Source organism: Canis lupus, chromosome 19, assembly GCF_003254725.2.
Source record: "Canis lupus dingo isolate Sandy chromosome 19, ASM325472v2, whole genome shotgun sequence".
Classification (NCBI taxonomy): domain Eukaryota; kingdom Metazoa; phylum Chordata; class Mammalia; order Carnivora; family Canidae; genus Canis; species Canis lupus.
In genome coordinates, this window is record NC_064261.1 from 47,369,172 (window position 1) to 47,379,171 (window position 10,000).

A 10,000-nucleotide genomic window follows, 5' to 3' on the forward strand; every position below is an offset into this window, starting at 1 on the left:
TTCTGGAAACATGTCTAGTTACAAATTTTAGTCAGTCATATCTGTTTGCTTTGACAGGTTCCCAGGGAGTAAAAAAGGAACAAAAAGAGAGAGATTTTTTTTGTCATGTGAGGCTGGGGACAAAAAGATTACACCGTGCATATCTGCTCATAATATGATCTTTGTATAATCCGCGGGTCTGCACTTGCCTTCGGAACAACTGCACAACAGGTGCAAATTAAAATGAAAACGGCAGCGGAGCCGGGCAAACAGAATCTGCTGACCTGGTTTGAATACCAATTGACGGGGGAAACAAAACCTTTTCAAGAGGTGTGACCACAAGGGCTTAGGCAAGTTCAGGCTGGGTAATGCCCTCAGATCTACAAAAAGAGAGATATTCTAACATCTCTGGTCTAGCTGTGTGGTCCAGATATACCTTAGTACAATCAATAATGTGCTGCTTTTTTTTTTTTTTTCCTGGTGACTGAGATTTAACCATTTCTTAGCAACAAGCAGAAGATTCTTTACAAATTTTCTGAACGCTGAGTTCGGGGGCGGGGGTGGGGGGGCGGTGAGAGTGGGGGGGGGTGCTACAACAAAAGCTCCTAAGGCCTGGGAAGCTTTCAACCCACCTCCTAAAAACTGATCTCTGGGCACAGGAGGAATAAAGAAAGGTCCAGAAGGAGTGAATAAAATTATCTAAGGCTGGACAGGCATTAAAAGGCCTTTATCCTGGAAAAAAACCCATGCCTTTTAAGGTCTTTTTCTGCATGGACCACAATATCCCGTGTGACACGTGAGTGTTCCTGCAGCAATACAATTGAAATATTTTCTTGTGGAAAAAAAGAGAGAGAGAGAGAGAGAGAGAGATAAATGATTTATGAACAGCCCTTGAGGAGTCCCAAATATCAGAACAATCTAAACAAGCAATGAAGTCATGTCTCACCATATAGGGTCAGGAGTACAGCATCCATCACCTTCACAGGCCAACAATACTTCACAACCTTTAGGGTTCTCGCTCACAAATAGTAGTAAATACTTTTAAACTAAATAAATAACTGCTGTCAAGTTCACTTACAGAAGCAGTATGCCATCTTTTCCAGAGCTGTTTTAACTAGGATATCCATTCCCATAGCCATTGTGTTGGTATCCGAACCCCCCATCTCACCCCCCCTTTTTTTAATCCAGGTGAAACAATTCATAACAAAGTTAGTTTGTGTATCTGAATTCGGAGTAGATCCTCTCATCCTGTCCTTTTTTGGCTGACCTGCTGACAATCAGAATCAAATCCATTAATATGGTCGTCGCACTTCCTGTTTCTCACCTAGTCCTCCCTATTTCTAAATCCGCAGGATTTGCCTTTAAATTTTTCTCTCAAGTCCAGTCAGTGGATTTGCCTCATGCAATTATTGGGGAAAATTTCACCACGAAATAATCTGACTATAGAATGGCCAATAGGGGGTGGATCTACCCCCATTTACATTGTGAAATAAAATAAGCTCATTTTCCCATTTGTTCCCATTTTCATCCTTTGCCCACCATCATCACCATTGGCATTGAGAGATCTTAATAACATAGCTTTGTCTCTGCAAAGAAGAGATTCGATTTTGTATAATAACTAATGTATACTGGCTTTAAATGAGGGTCATTGGGAAGAGTATATTAGTCTCATGTCTATTTTTGAACTTGTGATACATATTTTTTATCCAGCATTCAAAAGCGCTGAACCGCCTACATAACGTGGCAAAGTTCTATTCCGTCCTTACATTAGGTCAAATAAGTCGCCCCTTGCATGAGTCTCAGCAAAATTTTATACATGTATTGGAGCTCCATGGCTGGCAGAAAAACAGACAGTTACTTCAAAACCACAAAGAAGTGGGAGCCCAAAGAATTCCTTTCTGCAATTCAATAAACAAGAGGAAAGATGTACTGTTTGCTGGCTCAAAATAGACACTAATTTTACATCTGTCTCTGAGGCACAGCAAAAAGCCAACTAAAGAGCAGTAATAAATGTCCAAAAACAGCATCAGTATCCAAAACTCTCCCAGTAATCTTCAGAGGAATTAATTACAATTCTGTGTAACAGTTGCATTGGCAAAATGCACCCATAATTATATACAGGTACTGTACTGTATTACAGGGAAATTTGCCATGTGATACCATGTTTACATGATAATTGATGGATAAGATAAAACTATTTGCATATGAAGTGCATATGAATTATTGGCATGGCTCACCATTTTATGTGGAATCATATTAAAGTTTCATTTTCTCTAAAACTGTATGTGTAATATGGGGTTACCAAAGGGTATAAAGCTGATACTTAAATTTGCTTTATAGCAAATGGGCCTGGAAAGATATATCTGAATATGCATTACTAAAAACCTATATTTAAAAGGCTTCATAGTTTATCTATAATAAGCATTATTTTCACTTCAGCAGATTGCATTATATTAAATCCTCTCTATTCTTCCTCCTAAGTAAACAATACTCTAAATTGTATCACTATACCAATTAATTTTACTATCATATGCAAAACAAATAATGGTTTCTCTTTATTGTCTATTGATATAACTTTTCTCCCCCCCCCCCCCCGATTTTTCTATTCTGGTGACATGTAACGGAATAGCAGCAAAACATGACATTTTTATAATGTCCATACCTGCCGGAAAATTTCAGCATTTGCAAAAATGGCCTATCATAGCATTTAAACATTGCTGATAATTAGCTTGACATTTGAAATACCAGAACTGTTGTTTTGAAGATGCCCTATACGATGTTACCTAACTAACCCCTTTTCATACTTATGTGCTTTCTCTACATTTTTCTGTCAGTTAGAGTACAAACAAGCGATCAGTTGCTAATGTATTAACATGAAAAGGAACTGATGTTAAGGGGGGGGGATACTCCATCTTCACCAGAAGCAGAAGTTTTCTTGATGTAAAGGAAAATTGCATATGCAGATTATAGACACTTGGTTGTTAATCAGGCGGTCAATAATGATTTTCTAGAACTCCATTCAAGCTAAGAGGGCCAATAAATCGTTCAATGCGATCATCAAGCACTAATTAAACCTACAGTGTGGTAAGTCCAGAGGACACACGGGTTCACCTCAGGAAGCTTGCTATCTATTTAGAGGAATGGAATTCTAAAGCTCTAGTGCTAGGCCACTTGGCATCCACCCTCCACATGTGCCAAGGAAGCGGTACAGGCACAGCGAGGTCCAGTGACTTGTCTAAGGTCCTGCAGCCAGATGGTGGCAACGCCGGTGCCAGGAAGCACGTCTCCAAGCGTACGGCACCCACGTAAAATATATACATGGTGTGACAAATTCCCCATGAAGGATGCAGTCTACATGTAAACCCCGCAGGATAAGAGTAAGGAAATGAAAATCCCCGGGACTTTTGGGGATTTTCACAATGCAAAATAGAGATGGTTGCTTAATTTTGAATTGTTTTCATGATTGTTACTTTCATGGATCCCCTTAATTTGAGTTATAGAAGCCTACCAATTTGATCAATTACCAGAATCTAACAATACACCCATGCTTCTTCCCACAATAGTTTGGAAACAATAGAACTAAAGAGGCAGTTCCCAGAATTATGAGCTTGAAGACCTGTCTTCTCATCCCAGTCCCAACGTGTAACCAGCTGTGTGGCCTTGGCCTTTCATCCAAGGAAACTTGGTACAAATGGGTAAAAATAATGATAATAGTTTTCCTGTCTTTGAGGTTGCCACAGGGAGTCCACGAACTTGCACGTGCGATGACAACTTTGTGAAGTGTAAAACACTGATACCCACTGAAATAATAATAAAGATGGAACCAGAGGGGTGCCTGGGTGGCTCAGTCGGCTAAGCGTCCAAGTCTTGGTTTCAGCTCAGGTTGTGATCCTGGTGCCGTGAGATAAAGCCCCGTGTCGGCTCTGTGTTCAGTGGAGAATGTGTTTCTCCAGCTCTCTCTCTCTCTCTCTCTCTCTCTCAAATAAATGGATAAATCTTTTTTAAAAAATAAATAAATAAATACACACACCTAGATGGCTCATTGGGTTAGACACCTGACCCTTGATTTTGGCTCAGGTCATGATCTCAAGGTCATGGGATCTGGCCCCAGTGTGGGTCCAGAGTCTGCTTGAGATTCTCTCTCCCTCTCTCTATGCCCATCTCCCTCTCTCCACTCATGCTCATTCTCTGTCTCTCAAATAAATAAATAAATCTTTAAGAACAATAAAATAAAATAAAAAAGATGGGACCATTGCTCCAGTGTCTTCTTTTGTCTACTACTACAATGTGTGGTAGGTATAGGTGAAAAGAGAAGATCTGAGTACGTAACAGTCACAATTTTGGTGTTGGGCCTTCATTTAAAAATCGCTTTTGCGAAAGTGTCCTCAAGTAGCAGCTCCATGATGGGAAATAGCATGCTTAACCCTTCAGCTAATACTTGATATAGACATGTAACCTTATTTTTAAAATATCTCTTCTGATTATAGGGCTTAAAAGTTTCAAAGAAGTCCTTTGGAATTTTAGGAGTCATTTGGTTTCCTGAATCACTTAGACACTTGGAGATCATTTATATTTGAGCCAATGCATTAATGGCCTAGTTGCTTCCTTGAAATGCCTTGATGTGTGGTAAGTGTTCGTGGACACTCTACGTAAGACTCTTCACCTGAACCCTAGCCCTTATTCATCCCCTTCCCCCCCAAAGTTCGATTTCTAGCTACTAAAGACAGGATGCAGCAATTCTTCCAGAATTTTTATCCAGTGTCGTGGTTTTTCCAGGGAAGACTTAGCAACACCCCTTCTTGATCACAGTTAACCTGTTACTTCGGCACTTGGGTGACTAAAGATCACAGGACTAAATTCAAGGGTCAATTCCTCATTTGACGATAGGGGTGGGGTCTCGTGACAGATACAGCAAAAGAAAGCAAGCTCAAACAGAAATTTTCTTCTGAATTTGAATACGTGTCACTGAAATGCATGAGCCTTAATTTCCTGATTTAAAAATGGGAATAACTTTATCACTTGGGGAGGCAAGATTAATTAATGCTAGAAAGAAGGAATCATGCTAGTTTGAAATATCCCCATGGAACGTGCTCTCCAGCACAAAACACTGTTATAAAAGAACAGCTATGAACATACCATAGTCAGCCTTTATACAAACTAGCTTGGTCACTTTAATTTTTTATCCCAGGAACATTCAAAGGCATTAAACCCGCATTATAAATTAATGAGTTGTAAAATGTCAGCTGATAAAACAAAAGCAGTTTTGAATGTAGGGATAAAAATGTTTCCATTTCAGATTAGCTATGTAAAAAATATGCATATTAAGTGAAATGAGAGAAGAATTTCTGCAATCCCATGGTTCCAATGTGGAGCGGCTAGTTCTGACACTCTTTCAACTTCCTATTATGGGAACATCTTGGGAAGATGGCAGCCACTCATCCCCTCTAGAAATGCTAGCAGCTTCCCTGTACCTGGAGGAGCTTTCCCATTGCAGTGTGGTAGTGATTAAAAAAAGGTTAAAATTTCCATAAATTTGCAGGGGCTCTGGATAAGCTCCCACATGCAGGTAATAACATCTTAGTTATGTCCTTTTCCCCTTGAAACCTCTCCCTTAATATAGGAAATATAAAAATAATGGCAAATAAAAATACAAGTAAGGATCCTCCCTTCCCCAAACTATCATAAAAACAGATATTGGTCAGAGAATTTACAACAGTAAATTCATTTATCTTTCTTTCTTTCTTTCTTTCTTTCTTTCTTTCTTTCTTTCTTTCTTTCTTTCTTTCTTTCTTTCTTTCTTTTTTAAATTCCGTTATCTCTCAAGAAGACACCATTATCCTAGGTCACAATGTTCTAAGTGAAATGTATGCTTACCCAAAGACTTAATGGCTGTTTATTGTTTTACAAAGGAAAACATATTAGGGTTTTCCTCTATATCGAGAACTCAGAATGGTTTGGATTACCTTACTTGACTCCTACCAGAGGAAACTAGTCATTGGACTGATGTTCAAATACACATGCCCCTTGCCTCTCCTTTCATTGAGTTTTTGTAGTTGTAGTTTCGACCCTTTAGAAATTTTCTCAGCTTCACTTTCTGTCTACATCTGTAATATGCTTACACTCTAAGGATATAGTATTTAGCCAAATTGTACTCCAGAGCACGAGGGAATAATTACCTTTGATGGCTAAAAAGAAAAAAAAAAAAAGTGTAACAACACCCTCCTCAGCAAGCCCAGGGTGATGGCAAATTGAGGAAAGGCCCCCAAACAACTGCTGTACACAAATATTTTTATTTGCTTTGTACATCTATTTGCCAACAATTCCACAATGCTTTATTAAATGCATCAAGTGAATGTGTGTCTCCCAACAATATGTCACAAGAAGAGAAAAGATTTGGGGGGGGGGGGAACTCTCTAATTATTGGAATCCATGATCATTCAGCAAGTTGCTTTATACCCACCATCAGAAAGAAAGTATTAAGAAACTATAGAGAAAAAAAAGATGCTTATTATCATGCCTGAAGGATATTCAAGAGGAATGTGAAAATAACTGTAATTTATTTAGGACCCAGAAGTATGAAATAATAAGCTTCTGAGCCATCAAAATTGTTTTGGAATTTTTTTATCTGACACGAGGGCAGACCTTGTCTAGCTTTAAGTTTTATAGTAATAAGACCTTGGAAATAAAACCTTGAATAAACTGAATATAAAGAAAGGGGAAATGTGTCCTTGTGTAAATAGATATTGTGTCTATCACCTTCCTCTGAAAAGGTTACACAACTTTCAAAGCCCATAAAAGGTGTAAAGTCAGTAACTGCCAGGGTACGTTGGAATGTTTTGTAAAAAATAAACATGAAGTAGACAAACTGTAACAATTTTCTCTGATTGTTTTATAGTTGCCCCACCCCTAAACCTTGTCTGCAACCGTACGTTTTTCTAAGATGTAGATATTAACCGAAGTCCGACAAAATTAAACCTCCTTCCTCCCAAAACCTTAAACAGGAACCCATTCCCCCTTCTTAAGCAAAAAGGCTCGTCTCTTAAAGAAAGATTTTTCCTGCAAAAGACTTTCCAGGCTCCCACGGAAAAGGGGACTGCAGTCCTAGCCTATGTGTACCAACTTCAAGCAGTTGTCCGTCCAACAGACCGGTTTGGGGCCTTTGACGGTCTCTGCAGTTTCTGGCGGTCAGTAATAACCCTCGGGTCTCGGGAAGGCCACGTGGAGGTGCTGCAATGTGTCTAGCCCATCAGCTGAGGGGACCGTGGAGAAGGGCCCCTTCGGAAGGAAGCCATCCTCTTGAAGGCCGCAAAGGGTGCGGATCACCTTCTAGACGTTAGTGGGTGGGGACCGAGGGGAGATGAAGAGTCACAGGGTTTTAAGAGACGTGTGGCTCCACAGAAGGCCTAGGAACAGCTACTGCTTTTCACCAGTTGTTCTCTTCTGATGACCACGTCCTAAAGCGGTGGTCGTGACAAACCTGCCCACGCGCACCACCTCTGACTCCACAGAAACGCCTAGAAGGGTGGGGGCGGCGGGGGGTCAGAGGGCCCAGGCCATCCACCCTGGACACCTTCGTCCGCAGGAGGCCTCTGACACCTGGGAAAGCCACCGAACCTTCATTTCTCCACCCAGAGGATTTCTCCTCAGGATTAGCAGGACATTCAGCGCAGGTGGCCCAGTGCGACGGTTTACTCTGTGGGGTCTTTAAAACTGCAGCCTCCCCTCCTAACACAGCAACACCCTTACTACGAGGAGCCTGTTTTCCAAATAGCGTCATTGCACCTCACAATTGACAAAACCAGACAACGGTGAAAGGGACAGTGACACGGCAGACACAAAAGCTCAACACATTATGGCCACTCTAAACAGAGTACAAAAGGAAGGGAGTCAGTGATGTGTAAACCAAACAATGTGAGGGGAAAAATATTGAATAATTTCTGTCATGAGGCACTGACTAAAGCCAGGCTCTAATTGAATTAAACTCCCATTTATTTGCTCAGGCCTAAACAACAGGCTGGGAGGAAGAAAAAAAAAAAAAACTTAAGGTTTGCTCAACTGTTCTGAGGTACCACCTTTCCTCACCCCTGTATAAATCCACCATCTGTGCTCACAGGCACACATGTTCCCTCTCTCAACAAATGCACGGAGACCCTACCAAGCACAGAAGCCAAAAAAGCACAAGGCACACAAAAGCTCCCCAGGCTGCCCCAGGTCTAAAGGAGCAAAAGGGGGAGAAAAGATCTTTTGCTCATTGCCCAGGTGAGACGGCCTGGTGCGTCCTCTCAGCCTCGACACGCGTCAAGTAAAAGAAAGGTTAAAATTAGAAAATTCAATTTATTTGATAATTTCCCAGAATAATTAGAGTTAATATGGGTTAATTAATATGCAAATCTCTCAGCAGATGTTCTGCAGCAGGGCCTGTGTGAGAAAACAGCCTCTGCTTTCTCCTACGTGATTTTGGCTGTCAGTTATTGGGTATAATTACTGTAACTAACCGAATACACACAAAACCTTTGGAATATAAAATTGTTACAGTTCTAGCTCTGCACAAGCTGCTACTTTTCTGCAATAAAAGCGAACAATTTCTTTCAGAAAATAGGAGCCTTTTTGTTCCTTTCTTGATTTAAAAAGAAGAAATGAATCAAGTAAATGGCTTATCTTTTTCTATGCATAATTAGGTCAGTATTATATGAACATTCCAATGAGCAGTGGTACAAACGTACATATAAAATGATAGCTCAAACCACCTGCAAAATCACATAAAATTGTTTTATTCAGAATCTTTTTTTTTCTTCCCCACCAGAACTTTGAAATGCTGAATGTCTTTCTTTCCCACATTGCCAACATTTTCTAAATTCAAAAGGATCCTACAACTTTATTAATTTTTTTTTCTCTTCAAAGACACAAAAGAATAAAGTGGGTAAATGTTTTTAAAGGTACATGAAGAAGTGGACTCTTTTGTAAAAGGACTCTGCGCAGAGTTTTAAACTTAAAAATGTTTGCGCTTTGAATGGCTACGAATTTATAGGTTTGGAGTGCTCACCAGCCTACGATGGGTACAAAGGTCCAGGCTGGCTGAAGCTCATACGCAGGGGCGAGATGCTGCTTTGCATACGTCAGACTAGAGAATACTTTGAAATGTTGTAAGAAGTTACTTAGGAGGGGTCTGATAGGCTTTTCACGCGTTGCACGATTAATAATTTAATCGAAGATTGCTTTGTTCTCACGTATTGGTAAACTCCTCAAAGGATGCCTGAATGGGAACAGAGAAATTTTAGGCCTACTTAATGAATTTAGATCATCTGCCAAACACCTAAAATCCACGAGAGAGACTTATCTCCAGGACAATTATTCAACCTCAATGCTTAAAAGCAGGATATGATCTTTGTTTTTTTTTTTTTCAGACTGATACTGTTTTTTTTTTTTTTTTTTTTAATATATCTACTAATCAGCGAGCATCTATAGAAAATTGTTTCCACCCCATTTTGGGCTGGAATGACTGAGTCACATTCATGGTCGGCCGGGTCCAAATTTCCTCCTGTAGGACAGGAGCGACCGTGGGTGTGGTGGGCACACGCTTGACACCTGATAGACCAAACTGGTATCAAGTCTCGCTTGAGAAAGGTGTTCCGAGGCTTTAGATTGAGGTCAGTTGCGATCAAGGTCAATGAACTAGAGAGAATAACGTCATGATCCAGAAGTAAGAGAAAGAGTAACGCACAGATGGATGTCTTAACCTTCAGAATGTTTAAATAATTGGGGTTTCGATGACAAGGCATATGGCTGGGTCTTCCTGCAGTGGATTTCACCCAGACTTTCCCTGTTTTTGCCACCCAAACAGCATGTAAACAAACAGTGCAGCAGCAAGTTTGCACGAGCAGGATGATCCATGCTTGGAACAATCTGGTTGTCACAGACACAGCTCTGTTTGGACACCACAACTCTTATCTGCAGGCTTGCTCTAAAAGTAGTTCAATGACCACCCTTCCCTTTCCTCCCGTCCTTCCCTTTAGAGCCACTC

At 40.4% G+C, this 10,000-nt stretch overlaps 1 protein-coding gene and 1 long non-coding RNA gene across 6 annotated transcripts in view; one reads left to right on the forward strand and one right to left on the reverse strand.

Moving 5' to 3' along the window:
- Window positions 1-10,000, reverse strand: part of ZEB2 (zinc finger E-box binding homeobox 2) — a 137,743-nt gene that overhangs the window by 47,990 nt on the left and 79,753 nt on the right. The window lies entirely within an intron of this gene.
- LOC112649238 (uncharacterized) overlaps window positions 9,366-10,000 on the forward strand; it is a 9,303-nt gene continuing 8,668 nt past the window's right edge. For both annotated transcript variants that reach the window (XR_003129513.3, XR_003129514.3), the window contains exon 1: window positions 9,366-10,000. This exon is cut by the window's right edge and continues 6,527 nt beyond it. This is a non-coding gene — a long non-coding RNA (uncharacterized LOC112649238).